The sequence below is a fragment of the Dendroctonus ponderosae genome, unplaced genomic scaffold (genome assembly GCF_020466585.1).
Source record: "Dendroctonus ponderosae isolate FM_Combo_2020 unplaced genomic scaffold, Dpon_F_20191213v2 Dpon_F_20191213_2, whole genome shotgun sequence".
NCBI classification, from domain to species: Eukaryota; Metazoa; Arthropoda; class Insecta; order Coleoptera; family Curculionidae; genus Dendroctonus; species Dendroctonus ponderosae.
In genome coordinates, this window is record NW_026018165.1 from 7,297,630 (window position 1) to 7,315,773 (window position 18,144).

Consider the following 18,144-nt stretch of genomic DNA (forward strand, 5'->3'; position numbering starts at 1 on the left):
ATCAAATAAGAACTTTAAGTGGCTCTAACTTGACTAATTTAAATACAACCCCATATTTTTTAGCTTACCAGGAAATGCAGTTTTTAATTACCTATCAAATGGTACTAGGATGTTTATAACTAAGTTTTTGCCTTTTTACAAAATACACCAAATAATGGTTCTGTGCACCATTTGGTGTTTTTTTATTAAAAGGTTAAATAACATATCAACAATAACATAAAACAAAGGCAAATTATTTATAACAAATGTTCGAAATGTTGACCGTCAATTTCCAGGCACTTCTTTTGAAAAATTCTTTTTTCAAAACAACTGCTAACTCTGGACAAAATTTGCACATGTTATGCATGCAATGTTACAGTTTTAAAAGCGTCTCTTATGCGTGTTTTCAAATCGTGTGAAGTTGTCGGAAGCGTATGGTAGACAATTCCTTTTATGTACCCCACAAAAAGAAATCTAGTGGAGTTAAGTTCGGAGATCTGGGAGGCCGATTTTCAAACCCATTTCTGCCAATCCACCTGTTATGAAAGTTGACATTTAAAAATTGCCGAACTTCGCAGTGATAATGAGGCGGAGCACCATCCAATTGAAGCCACATGTCGATTCAAGAAACCATTTAAATGTCCTTCAAAAAATAGGGTCCAATTAAATATTGGCCCAGTATTCCACCCCACACATTAACTGACCACCTATTGCGCGCGGATTCGTACCAGAATAATAATGCAAGTTGTGTCTATTCACGAGACTGAAAAACTTTTAATTTTCTGCCACTTTATCCAACACCCACATACAAAACTCAGTTCCATTTTCAAAATCATTTCCATAAAGTTCTTGGCAATGCTGAATTTTATAAGGATAAAAGTTGTGCTTTTTGATAATTCTGGAAATACTTGATTGACTAATGTTAGTACTTTTGGATATTAGATTTTGACTAACATTGGGATTTTCGATAACTGAACCAATTACCGCGAAAACATTTTCTTCATCTTCAGTGACAGATTTCCTTGTAATGGGTTTTTTATAATTGGCACTCCCAGTTTCCTCAAATTGGTGTAATAAGCGCTTAAAAACTGTTGGCTTAGGATGATTTCTTTCAGGAAACTTTTGAGCATAAACTCGAGAAGCCAATAAACAATTTATATGACATTCTCCAAGGGTGAAAATCATGTCAATACGCTCTTCTCTTGGATAATTCCTCATTTTAAACTAGCAACACAATAATAATATTAAAATAACGACCAACACGTTTACAATTGCAAAAAACAATACCACTCTAGCTATCAAAAAGAGACTTTGCAGTCTAAACTGACAAATAAAATAAATAATTTGACATGTGTAAATGGCATAGCCAACTTAGATACATTGGAACCTTAAATTAAACATCACCAAATGGTGCACAGAACGACTATTTGACGTATTTTGTAAAAAGGCAAAAACTTAGCTATTAACATCCTAATATCATTCGATAGGTAATTAAAAATTTCATTTCCTGGTAAGTTAAAAAATATGGGGTTGTATTTAAATTAATCAAGTTAGAGCCACTTAAAGTTCTTATTTGATTAGTTTAAATTTGTGGACACCCTGTATAACATGGTAAGTTTACTATCATTGGAATATAAAATATTATATCTTGTTACACTTCACTATAAATTACGCTTACATAACTTAAATACTTCTAAAGTATTTGACACGTAAAAATTATATCAGATTTTGATTAAATTCGTATTATTTAAAAAACCTTAAGATTTAGGTATTATAAGCCTTATTAAAACATACACTTATTTTGTTCAGCGAATCCAAAAATGCAATAATGTACAGGACATTCCATTTAAAAAAACGCAACTTTGATACCTTTAGAGCCTTTGGGACACCCTGTACATTACAAAAATATTTTTAAAATGTGCGCTTGGTAGGCGTCGGACAATTCATAAAATAATACTTTTTAAAAATCAAACGGTTTATCCGCAAACTTCCGTGCCGTATAGCGTGAATAACCCTGTATTTAATTTATTATCTTCTTCCTTTGTCCGTTATGGGCTCTCCAGGCCTGTTCCTTCCTCGGTTTAATTGCCTCGTTTTCCGATGTTATCGCTCCAGCGACTCCTTGGGCGTTCCATGCTTCATCTTCCAATTGGTAACTTGCGTCTTGCTATTCTGACAATTCTCTTCTAGTTCATTCTCCTGATAGTTGGCCTCATTCTTGTTTTCTTTATTTTAACCACTGGCTAATGTTTTCTACATTATATGTTTGCTTCATGTTGGCGCTTCTTTGTTTGTCAAGTAAGGTTTTACCCGCAATTTTTACCCGCAAGTATTTCCGTGCTCCCCAAAAAGCGTGTTTTTGTTGTGTCCGGACGGGTTTCGGATATTTAGGTCATAATGGGTTTTACTGTTGCCTTGTACATTCTTGATTTTGGTTTTTGATTATTTTAGTTGCTAATTTTTGTTTGTACTTAGTTCGTTCTAGTGTAAGCTTTCATCTCCAAATTTTACGAGCTCGTTAGGTATTCTATCTTGCCTGGTAATTTTCGGTTTCGTAAGCATTTTATGCCACTTTCTTCTGTATCTTGTCTTATTTGTGGTGTATTTGGATCGATTCCAGCGATTCTCTTAAAGAAATCTGTTAGATACTCTTCCCATACTTCCTTTCTTATGGTGTTGATTTGATTGAATTCTGATATGTCTGTATTTTTTTGCTTGTGGGATGAAAGTGCCCTTCGATTTTTTTTCAGAATTCTGCCCAATAGTGGCTCTTCGTTAGTCGTTTTTCTAACGTGCTCGTTTCTTTTTGAATTATTTTGTATTTGGTTTCTGTTGCCTGATGTTCTACATAAGCTTTCTGTTTTTCTTTGCATTTGTCTTTGATTTCATGGCTGAACCAGGGAGTTTTATTGTGGATGTTGCTGTTCCTTACAACTTTTCTTGTGCCTAACTGATGATTTTTCTATATGTGTCTTTAGTCGATCTTTGTTTAGTTGTTGCGTGGATTCATTCCATCGAGGTTCTATATTATTCATTATTTAAAATTATATATTTAAATGCTTTGAATTTTGTAACTAATTTTCCGTAAAAAGACGTTCATTGAAATATACAAGCTCGATTTACAATTTTCCTAGCAAAATAAACGAATTAAACAAACTAATTTATGTAACAAAGAGTCGCCTAAAAACATTGTTTTCTACTGGCTTCAGCTTAATTTCGTATTCGATAAGTAGCAGCAATTATTTTGAAAAACAATGCATTTTCCTCGATCTTCTTTATTTCTCAAGAAGCAACTAACCAAAGACCAAATAGCCAAACAATCTTATTTAAGATTAATGACAGTGAGAAACTTTCGTTTCGGCTAAGCTTTAAAAATTTATTAGGTCGACCTAATTGACACAATTCATGAAAAACTATGCCACATACAACGGAAAGCTGTTAGGAAAGACATAATTCCTGGCAAAGTTTTTTATTGGCGGTTGCTTCCACTTTTCTGAATGTCAATTCGCGTTCATTATCACTTGCCTGTTTTTTGGGGGATTAAATCAAACAAATCAATAGGTTAAAATTGTATGATAATTGTGGGTTTTCGAGGATTTAAGAAGATATGTATAACTAATAATGCAAGCTTCAGTTTGTTAATTGCTGCAATTAATTTAATAAGGTTTAATATGTTCATAATAGTTGATGATAAGTGTAAGGGAGTGTACTTGAAATTGTTCTTGCTTCTGATAATAAATTCTGATGGCTTCTGAATAATGCAGAAATCGAATGAAACACAGGGCGTTACTAAAAATAAAACAGTTGGTATTGGCCATTGTTAATGATAAGCCCTATATACAGAGTTTCGGAAAAAAATGCTTGACTAAAAATGCCATTCGACGTATGCAAGCGTTTCTTGGATCACACCTCCATTTATTTATTATCCATTTTGTCATTTGGATAATGTACACTGTATATTATGTGGTCGTAACAAAGTTACTAAATTTTCAAGCCCAGTTAACTCAGTTAGACGTAAAAAAAATGCATTTTGTCTACATAAATATTCATAATTGCTTTGGAAATTATTTACTTTTCAGTCGTAAATATTTAGCACAGTTGAACGTTTTAGGCGTATCCATAACAAGCACTCGAAACTATTAGTTCCAGTAACCTGAGTTTTTTATTTCACTGTATTTAAGCATTTTAAATATTAGCTTTAGGAGTGTCTTTTGCAAGTTGAACCCAGTAATGCTTATTAAATTCGAAACAGGAAGAAGTTTGCTGGTGCTTTAGAAGCTTGCTGGCGACGATTACCAGTAAACCTGAAATTTTATTGAAATTGTATGCCTATTTTGTTCTCCCCTCTGAATCTCCCCAAATAATCCAGCGAAAAATGTATACGAACATATTTTATATATTATAAACTTACAATCTAAAATAATGAATATACACTGTAGAAATGTAAATCTATGGTACATTATGCACTTAATAATGTCTTGCACTTAGTGGAAATTTCGGAAACATAACTCACAGTTACCTTAAACTGTTTACTACTTAGGAAAAGTTGTGCTCCAGCACTTTCCAAAATAACTAACCAATGTTTTTATAGTTTTGTCGAAAAACTTTTAATTTTTACGTTTTTTTAATTTTAATGTACTAATTTAATAAAAGATGATAATTATAATAACGCAACTGGATAAGGCCCTACATAATTTGTCAGATCAGTCTTAAAAAGAAATATAGAAACTACGAAAACCTAGCTATAAGTTTGGCATCTCTGGCATTCATTCATTGAACCGCCTTCACGGATCGACATTCCCAGTTTAATTTCTGTGTATATCCTACATTACTGTAAAAGTCATTTTAAAATAACAGAAAATATCAAAAGAGTATTAATTCGATTTTTTAGAGCTGCTCGTCGCCATAAACCAGTAAGTTAATTTAATAGAGCATTCGTACAACAAAATATCGAGAAAATCAAGCTCGCTAACCTAAAATATTTGTCAGACAATGTCATCTGAAAAAGTATATGATACGGAGAGCGTTGTTGCCGAATGTAACGACTTAATACAACAGTTAAGAAAGTGTGTTGAGGAGTCTGGTCCATTTAAGCGAGTGATAATGGGATCTTGCAACACCCTATCCAGGCAAGTAGAAAAATGTAAAACAAGAGTGTGGAAGGCAAATCAAATGGAAAGTTTTCGTCAATCTGAAGAACGGAAGAAAAACAGCAGAAATACTTCTTAGATTTAAGGCATCTTCTTGTTGTAGTTAAAAAAAAGCTTTATAATAAACGTGTTTATAAAAATCTTCCTTTATCGTCATTTTTACACAAAATTAAACTGAAAAATCCATCGACTGCAGAGTCGTGGCGTCGCTCGAAAGCATCAGAAGCGGCAAAGTTCTTTGTTTATTCTGATAGATGTGTCGTCGAGCACAACGAAAGGTATACGCATTTTCCTCTAATTGCTCTCGACTTTACGCCCTACCAGGCAAAGGGATGTATTTTGTGTCAAAGGGCGCGGATCTAATTTTGGCCTGATGATCGGCAATTGTAGATTTTCAGCCAATGGCAGATACAGAGTGTAAGTGTTCGTGGAAAATTTTTATTAGCCGATTCCGATGAATTATGCATAAAGTTGTTATTATTAAATGTGCAATTCAATTGCAGAATACCGGGGAATGTATAAAAAATATAACTAACACAAAACGTAAACTAAAAGCACTAAGACATAAAAATCTGAATAAGCCAGCGACAAGGAAAAAAAAAATATGCGGAAGCCTTGAAGTTGATAATGTGAAAGAAAATGGATATGGAAAATTATTTTACAATTCCAAAAAATTTTAATCTTAACAATAAAGAATTAAAAATGAATGCAGGAAATACCAAATAAAAAGTTTGCTTCCCTAAAGAAAGGTAACAAGAGAACAGTTGTTGAAGTTTCCAAGAGGGAAAACATACAGAAAAATAACACACTAAAAAGTATGAATGCTTATAAAATTTTAACGTGATTACTTTCAAACGGAAGGAAAAAACATATGAATAAGAGAATTGCAAAGAGAAAAGTAATGCCAACATTTCAGAATGTTGTTTTGTAATAGATGCTGGCAGTGAAACAAGTGAGACAATATCTGATATTCAAGCCTTATAAAAATACGCATATGAAAAATAAATAAGCATATGAAATTCAAACCGTATTCATAAAAGTAAATTCGTAAAAATGCATTTACATTTGCGGGATGGAGAAAAATTATGAATAAAGTGAAGTAGACACGCTAGTGTTGCAAGAAAGAAAGTAATACCAACCATTCACAATGTGCTTTTGTAATACATGATGGCAATGAAGCAAGTGCGAAATCATCTGATTTCAAGCCAAGCCTTATACAAGCAAGCAAAATAGGTCAAAATAGATTAAAAAAGAATACAAAAAATAACATATTATAAGGTTCAAACTCTTCAAAGCGTGAAGTCAATAAGTTTTATTGAGAAAAGTTTTAATGTAAAACCAATGCCAGAAAAAAAACATTCCAACAGATTAAGATGTTATTCCACCATGGATTCCGCTAATGACACAAGTGAGAAAGCATACAAAATTCGTTATTCAAGCAAGTAAATACGCAAAAAATGCATTTAAAAACGCCACAGAAAAATAATAGGTTATAAGTTTTACAATATTCAAAAAGTAAACTCTTGTAAGGTGTAACGGGCAAGTCACATTCGATCGGAGACAAACTGTGAATAAGAGGGAGTAGAAAAGGAAAAAGTTGTAAGAAGTAAAAATGTCAGCAATAAAATATTTTATTGAATTGGAAATAAAAAATGAGAAATGAACTGATACTTGTATGAATTTATATAAGCATGTAAAATATAATATTTAATAAAAAGCCTAAATAAATAAATTTTAAAAATCAATCGGGAGTAGCTGTGCGACGACGCTGCCAGTCCGGGGAAAATTTACCATATTTTAATGAAAAAAATAGGGTTCAAACGGAAACTGTTGATGGAGAAGAATATAATAACGCAGTTTATGCAAACTAGAGTTGTGCGACATGAAAGAAATGCCAGTTTTTTTTTCAGAATAAAACCTGGAAATCACACCAATGAAAGCGTCATTGATGAGCAAAGGTAATACAATTCAATCACAGAAAAGGCCTTTTAAATTCGGCCACACTCCCAATAGGCCTGGAAAGGTTTGTTTCACGTCTGTTTCAAAATGATCAGTCAATTTGGGATTACAATACACAAACTCGGACTGCATACGACACCATCGTAACTGGGGAAAAATACTCGTATAACCTTACAGGTCATTTCCTTATAACAAGCCCCATTTTCTTATAGCAACGAAAATGTGAAAACCTAAAAATAATATGTCGCTGATAAACTTCAACAGAAAATAGACACTAGAGGCAAGAGTAAAAATGTTGGAAAATCATAAAATCTAAATTGAAAAAAACTACAAATAATAGCAGAAAGTGTGAAAGATCTGGAGCTGTGTTCTTATGAAATAATTGAATATTCAAAGATGGAAAATTTCTCAATAAGTTTCATATAAAATTGCTTAAAAAATACTATCAAAATATGAGGAATTGAGAAATACTCTATCATAACTAATATCAACCCATCGACTAATTAAAAATATAGAGTATAAAGTATTTCGGTGATTTAAGAAATAAGTAAATCGGTGATTTACTTTGTAATGCCAAGCTCTTCAACATAAGCTAATACCAAGCACTTATAAACTTCATTTATAAATAATATAAGATGCTTCAAAATGCAAAACTAATTGAAACAGAAAGATCCTTTTATGATTGCTGTTTTACATCGAAATTACCTTTACATCAGGCAGGCCGTTTCTAACTTTTTCTGAGAGATAGTACATAGATAATATAACAGATGCTTTTGGTTTCAATAGGTAAAAGCCTGCAATTTTTATATATCAAAAAAAGCTTTCAGTGCACTCTACTAAACTGGTCATTATTATCAGTGAATCGCTGATGAAAACTAATTTTATTAGATACAAATTTTTCTGACTTCCTAGAAGGAAAATATAAAAATTTTCAATCGTTTAATTTAATAAGCATTATATATATAATTATAAAGCAAAGCAAAAAATAGCTATTGGTCAAAGGTTGGGTAGGGTCCTACAGGAATTATGAATATTTAAACTGGCTTCTGCCCCTTGAAGAGCAAAACCTTACTCGGATATCACCAAATTTGGAACTTGTCGGAAAAAATCCCTGACGCCATATGTTAAAACTTGAGATTTCTATTTCGAATAAACGAAATAGTACAGATGATGCACATAACCAAAATGTGAACTGCTTTATTTTTTGAGATTATAATAAGACTAAATTTAAATTCCATGAAATAAAACTTACTGGTATTGCAAATACTCTCCTCTAGGGCTGAATATACGGTCAACCAACATCAACATGAATTCATCCGCTCACATATTGTTCACTTTCTGAAACAATAAGAAAATTAAGTCAATAAGATAATTAACTTAGGAGATACTTTACCGATAATTATAAAAACAATTAATCGATCAGGAATTACATCAACATAGTGTTATTTGGATTATTATGATTCAACGTCAGGGGCGAAGAGACCGGCCGTATAAAGTGAACGTGAAGAAACGCATTATAAATGTAAATGAGAATCCATTGAAGAAGGCTTGTGGTGTTTGCTGCTTAACTTCACTTTTAAATTGAATTTTTGGCATCCGACTGACTAGAAAAACTGATCAATTTAACCGATTGTTTATTTTATTTATTAACTTTTTTTGTAAGTCGTTTTTCTAAGTAAAACTTCATATCGTCATCAGTAACAAAATGGTTCATAAATTTTTAAATTATTTTATTTGTTTAGATTTATATTCCATATGTTTGGTGGCACTTTAATAGATTTCCTACGAAAACGAGCCCCGAACTAAAACGCGTTGGAGTTTTTTCTTGCAATATTTCTTTATTATTTATGATAGTAATATGCATAGCGTGAACCGGTTTCTGGAACTTCCCTGGATTTCTTCCGAAACTTACAGATCATTTCCATAAACACGCAATTTCAGAGACTTGACAAGCTTGAACCGGAGGGAATGGTAATCCCTTACGACTGTTACTATTTTCGAACATCCATGTCACGAAAAATTCGATAAAGCAAAAGGTCTCCATGCCCCATTTATCCATCAGCTTGTCCCTAATCACATAATATAAGACAGACGCAATATAGCCAACCTTCTGTTCTGTTTCTCATCAATAGTTCTCTGTCAAAAATAACAGCTCAGGTTGGATGACCCGGAATATGTTTTATGTTTTCTGACAACCCCTCAAGATTTGTGCGTAGTTTTTATTGGAAAAGTGTATATAGATTATTTACATAGATACCCGTAACTCTTAGCATTAAAGGACTTATTTTACAAATGTTTTTAAATTAAATTGCAATTTTATTAAGTTTAAAAGATAAAGTAAGTTGTAACATATCAATTAATGATAAAACTACTAATAATTTGAATAAAATGGTAAATATACAGTCAAAGTTAGACTACTGCTATTAGGATTTACTTAATTGCTGTTGAAGGCTTGGAAGAATAAATCATCACAATACTGATAAAACTTACAAGTCTTAAACCTAAATAAACGAATTTAAAAAATAAGAAATTGTGCAGGCAAAAAGGAGCTATCAGCATCTACATCATCAATTGTCTTGTATACTAATAGAGATCAATAAAGACAGAAAAATAATCTTATAAGGGCGTTTTCAAGATATTTTTAAAATTGGCTGCTTAGAAAAACTTTTTGAAAATAAATTGAGCAGACATAAAATGGTTTCATTGAACAGTGTACAAAATGATATCAGAATACATAATTTTAAAGTTTGTTCGAACGGATAAATATAACTCACCGTTCAAAGTGCAGTTCAATTAATAGAAGATTAAGATTTTCTATTAATTATTATTAAGCCCTGTATCATTTTTAATCTCAATTACTTTAGCCAGGTTCTAAAGAAAATTTCATTGAGAAAGCGAGCTTCACGGCACAAACGATCCCAATCTAAAGACCAGTTCGCGTGGTTTATTGCTTTTTTAAATCTCCCGAGGCAAACTAGCATCGGCATGGTAAGAAATGTTTAAAAACTATTATATCCTTTCGTGAAGAATTAATTAAACTTTTCGATGAATTGAGTTGAGAAACTTTCATTAATCTTCGTGGTATGGGAATGTTCGTCCAAAGTCCCTCCGGTAATGACAGCTCAAAGTAATTGCGTAAGTTGCGAGTTTCTGATACCCCAGCAAATTGAATGGGAAACTAGAACAGGTGATCTATTAACACTTTTTTTTGTTCTGTTTGATTGCTACAAATTATCCGGTAGAATTCTTGAAGTATTTGTTTTAGCTGAACATGTCTAGTAGTTTCAGGCTAACTGCTGGAAAGGGGAAATTGAATGAACAAATGCGAATGTCTTCTGATTATTAACAATGTCTGGATGGTTTCAGCAGAAAACAAAAAAATATAATTATAATTCGGTTTTTGAAAATGATAGAATGAGAACATTCATTTCTTGCTCCCATCGCTACCGAAATATGTAAATGGTAATTCAACATACATTCATTAAATGTTTTATTTATATAGGTACGCATAATCCTGAATTCTCAATGAAACATTTCATTATATCTTGTGTCTTAAAATTATTTCTAAATTCTTACATTTAAGCATTTAGAATTAGGCATAAAAATAATCGTCATACCTAGAGCTAGCATGTAAAAACCATGATATTTGAAGCTGTTTAATTGGTCTTAATCAAGTTCTCTTGTTATAAATGAGTACATATTTTCCTAATTTTCAAAAATGCAATTGGCAATATTAAACAGGAATTTGCTGTGCGAAGGCTGTATATCAATACTCCGACTGTTTGCTTTGTTCCAATTCGAGACATTCAATACATCGAACTAATATACCTACTTCAATTAAGCTAGATATCAGTATCCAATAAACTGCTTTAATTAGGGAAATATTGAAATTATTTATTTGTTCACTGGTGCTGCTGGTTTAACAGTACACGTAAACATTATTCACGAACTGCAATTCTTTGAGATATCGATTGCCATTTGTCAGCTCACTGAAACGTTTAATGTATGTAGTTTTTATATTTGGGACTTGTCCTTTCCTCAATTAAATCTTCTTAAATACGTCTGTATTGCCAGCTGGGTCATAAACTTCAAATTCTTCCGACGATTCGAAATCACTCGTTTTTTTAACCCCGTGCGCTTCTGTTACTCTCTACTCCAGGCCTACCATCGCTCCACAGTTTCAAAATACTATAAATATAATAAGTATATATAATGAGTCTTTATCTATGCAGTCGCCAGAGAGGCCTACAAAGCACTCCAGCGTTACCTCATAGCCCCTGATAATGATCAACGCAGATCTGAACGAAACGTCAGGAAGATATTCAAATAGTTCACATCTTTTCTGAACTGAAATTTTGACCGGCCATGAAAGCGTTTCAAGTTTAATTTGCAAGACGTTTATTTCGCATCTGTTGCAAGAATTCTCAAATTCGTTTCACATCAACCAAATTTACAAGGACTTATTTAGTCCTTAGTCATATACAGCGAGTTTTTAATAGGATTTTTAATGCGCTTTATTTTTTACGTTCATTTGAAAAGCCCGATAATGAAGGCAACAATATATCCAGAACTAGGTCTGACACCAAAATAGCACAAAAATGAATTCAAATATGAAATATTGCCGTGTCGCACAAAGCGGGCTAGTTAGTAAGCGGAACACATGAAATATAACGGAAAGTAAACACAATTTTCTGTACGAGGGAAAATCGGTAAATCCTGTTTTCAGCCATGAGTTTAATATAATGAACTGAAAAATGTTTTTCTTAGCTTTTCAGAATATTGTGGAGATACGCTCAAATTTGTAGCTTCATTATTTCGAATAATATTAACACTTTGATAAGTGATTCCTGACTGTTGTTTTCACAAAAAATGTTTTCTATTCTATGTGTTCTACTGAGACAATTAAATAATACGTCTAGTCTTCGAATTTAAAGTTCAAATTAGGCCTGTGTAACTCAATGAATTTTTAGGAGTTGGGGCAATGCAACACAAATGACTCAGTTCCGTTGCAGGAAAATCTTGATGACTTTTTTAACTTGTTTTTAGATTTATTTTAAGGGCCATCTATCAATAATATTTTTAACATTTCTTCAAAATTTCAGAATTTGCCAGTTTTAGCAAAGTTGCTATTTTTTCTAAATGCTCAATTTTCTAAAGATTCACTTAAAAATACTGACAATCATAAGGTATTTTTCGCGAAAAATTATAGAATAAATTTTATTAGAACGAAGGAGGCGAATCCTCCTTCGTCGCTTTGCAAAAAGTTTTTAAATCCCTTCTCAGCTTCGAATTTGGGACAAAAATCAAATCTGAATCTGAAATTTGATATAAAAATAATTTTATATCAAAAAACAAACTGAATAAGCGAAAGTTTAAAATAAATTATTTGGAAAACTTAAAAAATGTGGTTTTTTGGTTTTGACTAATTTTTTTGCTTTGCTGTCTGCTAAAAAACGCTCTATTTTGTAGAGTTTTACTTTAAAATACTGACGATCTGGATGTATTTTACGCAAAAAATTAAAAGATATATTTATAGCTTGGTAGCAATTTTACAAAAACTTTTTTTGGAGTCGAACTCGGTACAAAGACGAAATTAAATTTAGTCCGTTTTTCCTCGAAAACTATTAAGGGTTTTGCAAAACCCGATCACAAAACTAAAAGTTTTTAGTCAAAAGCGCAAACAAATATAATTTTCTGATGATTTTCTTCTTATTTCACAATAATGGGGCAGCCAAAAATGACAAAATTGATTTTGCTAGAAAATTCGCCTCATTCATCGGTTTGCAGGGAACTTGAGAAAATCCATTTTCAACTTCGAATATGGCACAAGAACCAAATAATTTTTTCACCGAAAGTAATTAAGATGATCTTTAAAAAAATGACCAGAGCAAAAGTTTATAAACAATAATTTTGAAAATTCGCCGCCCCTCATCGCTCTGAAAATTTTTATTTTCTTTAAAATTTAAGGTTATTCCAGTTTTAGCAAAGTTTTTAAGCGATTCTGTTTTCGCAAAAAAATCATTATTTTCTAGTTTTCCCTAAAAATACTGACAATATTTCGATATTTTAATCGGCGAATAATTATAAAATCAATTTTATTACAATACTCGCCTCCTTCGTCTCATTGCAAAAAGTTTCGAAATCCCTTTCCAGCTTCGCATTTGGGACAAGAATCAAATAATGTTCTTTCAAAGCACGAACAGAATCAGCGAAAGTTTATAATAAATTATTTCGAAAACTCATCACTTTCATTCCTCTAAAGACTGTAGAATTCGTTAAAAAAATGAGGTTTTTTAGTTTTGACCGATTTTTTTTGCTTTACTTTTCACTCAAAAAGGCTCTATTTTGACGAGTTTCACTTAAAAATACTGACGATCTGACGGACTTTTGCGCGAAAAATTACAAGATAAATCTATAGCTTTATAGGAATTTTACAAAAACTTTTCAGCGTCGAATTCGGGATAGAAACGAAAATATTTTTTTCTCTTTTCTTCCCGAAAATCATTGAGATTTTCTCAAAAACCGATCACAAAACAAAAACTTGTATACTTGATACTTGATAAAAAATGTAATAAAAACCATTATTTTCGGATGATTTATGATATTTCTCATTTTCTTCTTTTCTGACAATAATGGGGTCACATTTAGGAATGTTTTCCGGGCTTTGAAGCCGTGGTCTATCGGAATTTCTTCCTGACGTTTCGTCCACAACTGCGGTGGACATTTTCAAAGGCGATGAGGCAGTGGGCGAAGTGATCTCCCGTGCTTTCCGAAAAAAACGCGTTTCCAATCTGGATTGAGTGCCGTAATTTTTTCTTTTCTGTTAAAATTGTTTTGGTGTTTAAATATTTCGATGGCCTCCCTGGTGAGTCTCGGGTAGTATCTTTCAGATTGGCACATTGGAAGCATAAACACTACGATCACGGCGCACAAACGAAGTTGCAGATTGGGACAAACGGAAAAATCAGCAATAGCGGAGCACGCACTACTGGACGGCCACCAAATACGCTTCGACGAAGTTGACATTCTGCACCAATCTGAAAGATACTACCCAAAATTTTGGTTTTCTCAAAAAACGACCCGAGTAAGCAAAAACATATAATCAATATTTGGAAAACTCGTCACCTTCATCGCTCTGAAGTTTCTTCAAAATTTGCGGATTTTCCCGTTTTAGACCAAAAAGCAATCGTATGCAAGCAATATGTTAATGTGTTTTTTTGTTAGATGTTAAAATTCCGTCATCGGCCATGAGTTATAACTCATTAACCAATTAATTAAGTCATTAACTCAAAGAGTGGCAACAACTCAAAAGCGCAACTCAACACAGTGTTACCCAGGCCTAGTTCAAATAATCCAATAATTCTGTCGCGCTAATGTATAAAGTGATAATCCTGAGTGAACAATTTAGATCAATATATTAAATGAAGTAATCAAGAACATACGCGTAATGTATCCTCCACATTTTGCGGTTTCTGCCTACGCTCTGTCTTCCATGTAGAGCCAAATATGTTACCTAAATTAGAACGAATACTTTTAGATTGCTCGCTGCCAGCAAAGTAATTGTTCACTCTGTGATGGGGAAATACGTTCTCTCGTTTACTTGCAAAACATCTTGAGTTGTATAGCATTTGGCATTAAAAGCTTAGGCTTAAGTGGAATTGCCTATATCATGAGACTCAGAGTTTATTTGTTCAAAAATTCTGCTTTGCGATGTTGAATTCTTATAACAGAGTTGGACGTCTTGAAGTGGTTTAGAGTTGCAAATACGATAACAACAGAGACAGACTACTTCGCTTCCAACTTTGAATATGAAACCTACATGCAGGTACGTTTTTTTCAATGGTCACAAGATGAGCCTGAAAAACGACAGCAGAGACGGAAAAGTTGAACGAACTGATGCGAAGAAACGAGATATATTGGTGGATTTTTTTATCAACCCTAGTTCAGCAAATAGTAACTTTACAAAGTGATAAATCAACAAAAAACACCAACAATAAAAATATAAATTTACGCCCACCTATTCATCAATCGGCAACTACTGTTTTTGTTATTGTTTATTAAAAGAGGTTGATAAGCAACAAAATCTCAAGAGATTTCTCTTATTCCAAATAATTGAGAAAGTGTCGAAATTATGCACTGTGTCCTTTCTCCGTTATCTATCAAAACTTCCAAAATGTAGATCGGTAAATTTAAAAGATTTCAATAAATGTTAAAACGCCTTTAATTTTTGTACTTTTGACATTAATTTTTTCACTTATCATTGACTCATTTTTTACAAAAAGTGTATTAAATTTGCCAATTTAAACAATTGCACCTATAAAAGAATAATTTCCCAAATAACTACAAAGAATGCAGACACACAATTTTGTCACAAACAAACATAATAAATATAAATAAAGTGGGTTTAAAGCTAAAAGAGTCCTAAATTGCCGAATTTGTGTTTGTTAACCAAGTAATTTAAAAAAATATATATTTGTCTTAAAAAACTGACAAAGTCCCCCAAGGAGACACAAACAGGTGCACTAAATTGTGTTTTTAATGACCAAGTTTCCAAAAGGATTCTGATATAATTTTTGCCTCGGTTTAAAGGTGCATTTACCAAAAATTAATATTTAAGATTTAGTCAGTTTTAGCTTTCAGCCCATGAAATATCCTAGCATTTAATTAAATAATAAAATGAAATGAATTAATATAATCTTAAACACGGTTTACAACTCTTCATAACTCGTTATCGAACAACTATTAAGGAAAATACTTATTAGAGCTCATATTTCAACTGTATCTGTATCATATTTCAACTGTTGGAAATTCAAACTTTACTTTTCGCTAAATCTTCCTTATCTCCACCGACTAATTACTGTCGATTAAACTTAAGGCTTCATTAGTTACAGCTTAGCATCGTTAATATTTAATACCCTACGCCCTAAGGAATAAAGCCCATTTATAAATATTAAATAAGGAAACACGAGATAATCTGAAAATATGAATTTCCGCAAAACTGTACTGTAAACTGTATGTACTACTAATGAACAGACTCTAATCTTCAGCCCATTTGCTTATTGCTTCACCGACTCCAACTGAAGTAAAAAGACCTCAAGTTTCAAGTCGAACTCTTAGCACTGGTTCCAAAATTATTGTCGAAATAAAGGTCTGTTCCATTATAACAAAGGACTATAAATGTGATCAATGAATTCACGTTTCCACCGTTTCTATTCCACGGGACATTCGATACCAAATGCCATATTGTCCGAACTCCATTGTACTTGTCAGGGAAAATTGCCGGTAGTTTGCCCTTCATAAATTCCTATTGTGAAAAATTCCATTTATATGTGGCAATACGCTTTACAGCGGCCCTAATAGCATGTGTTTCGGTTCGTGTAATTGATCATGTGCATAGCGGAGACCACAGAATAATATTGACAATTATTTCAAATCTAAATTAACAAACATTATATTAATAACGTTGATTAAAGGTGCGTGGAGGCAGTGGGCGAAGTTGCAAATAAATTCCCTTGGTCAACTTAATTTGGATGGGTACATTTAAAAATCAATGTTTAGCTTTAGAATGGATATAAAGTTTCCAATTTGTACTTTCCCGCCCAGCTATCAACCACAATTTTCCCACCGCCTTTCCTGAAACCCCCCATTACGATGAAAGTATCAGTAACAGAAGCAATCAGTCATAGCGACGGAATTTGCGAAGGGCTTCGTTAAATGTGTGCTATTGTATGGGGAATGCTTCAATTCACAGCATAGTGAGAATAACTTACAAATCCCATTAAGGAATGCTTAAATCCTGTAGTAGGGATATAAGTGATTTCAATGAAAATGGGTAAATCAAAATTATAAACATGGCCGTAATGTGCGTCTCAAATTTATGGTAGTAAAATGTATTAAAAAAAGTAAAGTTCTAGATAAGATTATTTAGTCATACATGCCTGAGTCAAATGCAACTTGTTTCCCTAGCCTGAAGCGTTAAAGTATTCTTTTTTCAAAGTGAGTTGATAATATCATTGTTAGAATAACATAAGAATGAACAATTACGTATATTACTTGACTGTACAAATTTAATAAATGCTGTTTCAACATGACGGTTGCCTGTCCACTATGCAATGATTGTAAAAGAGCACCTTAATAACGTTTTTCCGTGTAGATGAATGGACGTCAAGGACCTATTTTGTGGCCACCACACACGCCGGATTTAAATGGACTAGACTCTGCACTAAACTTTTTATTGGGGCCCATAGTGTCTGCCTACGACAAATTTTTAGAGCAGAGCAGGAAATTGGCCAAGCTCAATGCCGTTCAAGAAATAAAATCTCATATAAATGTTGGGGAGCCCGCATAAGGGCCAATGGGGGCCACTTTGAACATTTTCTTTAAGCTAAGTTTTTTGCAATAACATTTCGTATCAATTTTTGTGAGTAGCCCATTTCAACGGTATTGTTATTTATTGGAAAAATTGAACATGTCTCAGCTAACCGGCCAAATAAATATGTCTTGTTTAACGAATAGGTACTTTTTGCGCTTATGGGCACTAAGATAGATATTCATCATTTTGCTATCTATCTTTTTGCCCCATAATGTAGCAAAAATAGATAATAGAAATGGAGTTATAAGGAATATGTATTAAAATATATCTATTTTTTTAATACAAAGCATACTTTCAAAATCGTTTGATGAGCTTTTGAACTACAACATTTGACAAAACTAAACTAGGTTTTAGTACGAAATATCAAGTGGTGTCAGTTTTTGTCAATTTTCAAACAAGGGTAAATATCTCAAAAATTATGATATTTTTTAATTTTTTTACTAAAAAGTATATGTGTAAACATATGTATTTCCTATACGACTTTCGGCTATTGTTATCTACACGAATTTCTCGATTACAAAGATTAATAATTAGACTACTATCAGTGCAAATTCAAGTCCGTAATGTTGTTTGCGAAACAACAAAACTGCGAATTCTGCTATTTTAAACTATGTGAAAGAAGTAGAAATACAGCTTACTACATGATTAGAAACATGATTTGACTAACAAGTATCACTTGGCTGT

General features: G+C 32.5%; 1 protein-coding gene and 1 long non-coding RNA gene across 2 annotated transcripts in view; one reads left to right on the forward strand and one right to left on the reverse strand.

The window, feature by feature from the left end:
• The window catches only part of LOC109537818 (probable G-protein coupled receptor CG31760), a 117,305-nt gene that overhangs the window by 92,236 nt on the left and 6,925 nt on the right, over positions 1-18,144 (reverse strand). The window contains exon 2 of the mRNA XM_019904720.2: positions 8,341-8,426. The gene's annotated coding sequence lies outside the window, so the exon portion shown is untranslated. The remainder of the gene's footprint in view (positions 1-8,340; positions 8,427-18,144) is intronic.
• Positions 4,700-5,271, forward strand: LOC109537823. Its single transcript, XR_002171974.2, has 2 exons — positions 4,700-4,892; positions 4,969-5,271. It is a non-coding gene; the product is annotated as an uncharacterized LOC109537823 (long non-coding RNA).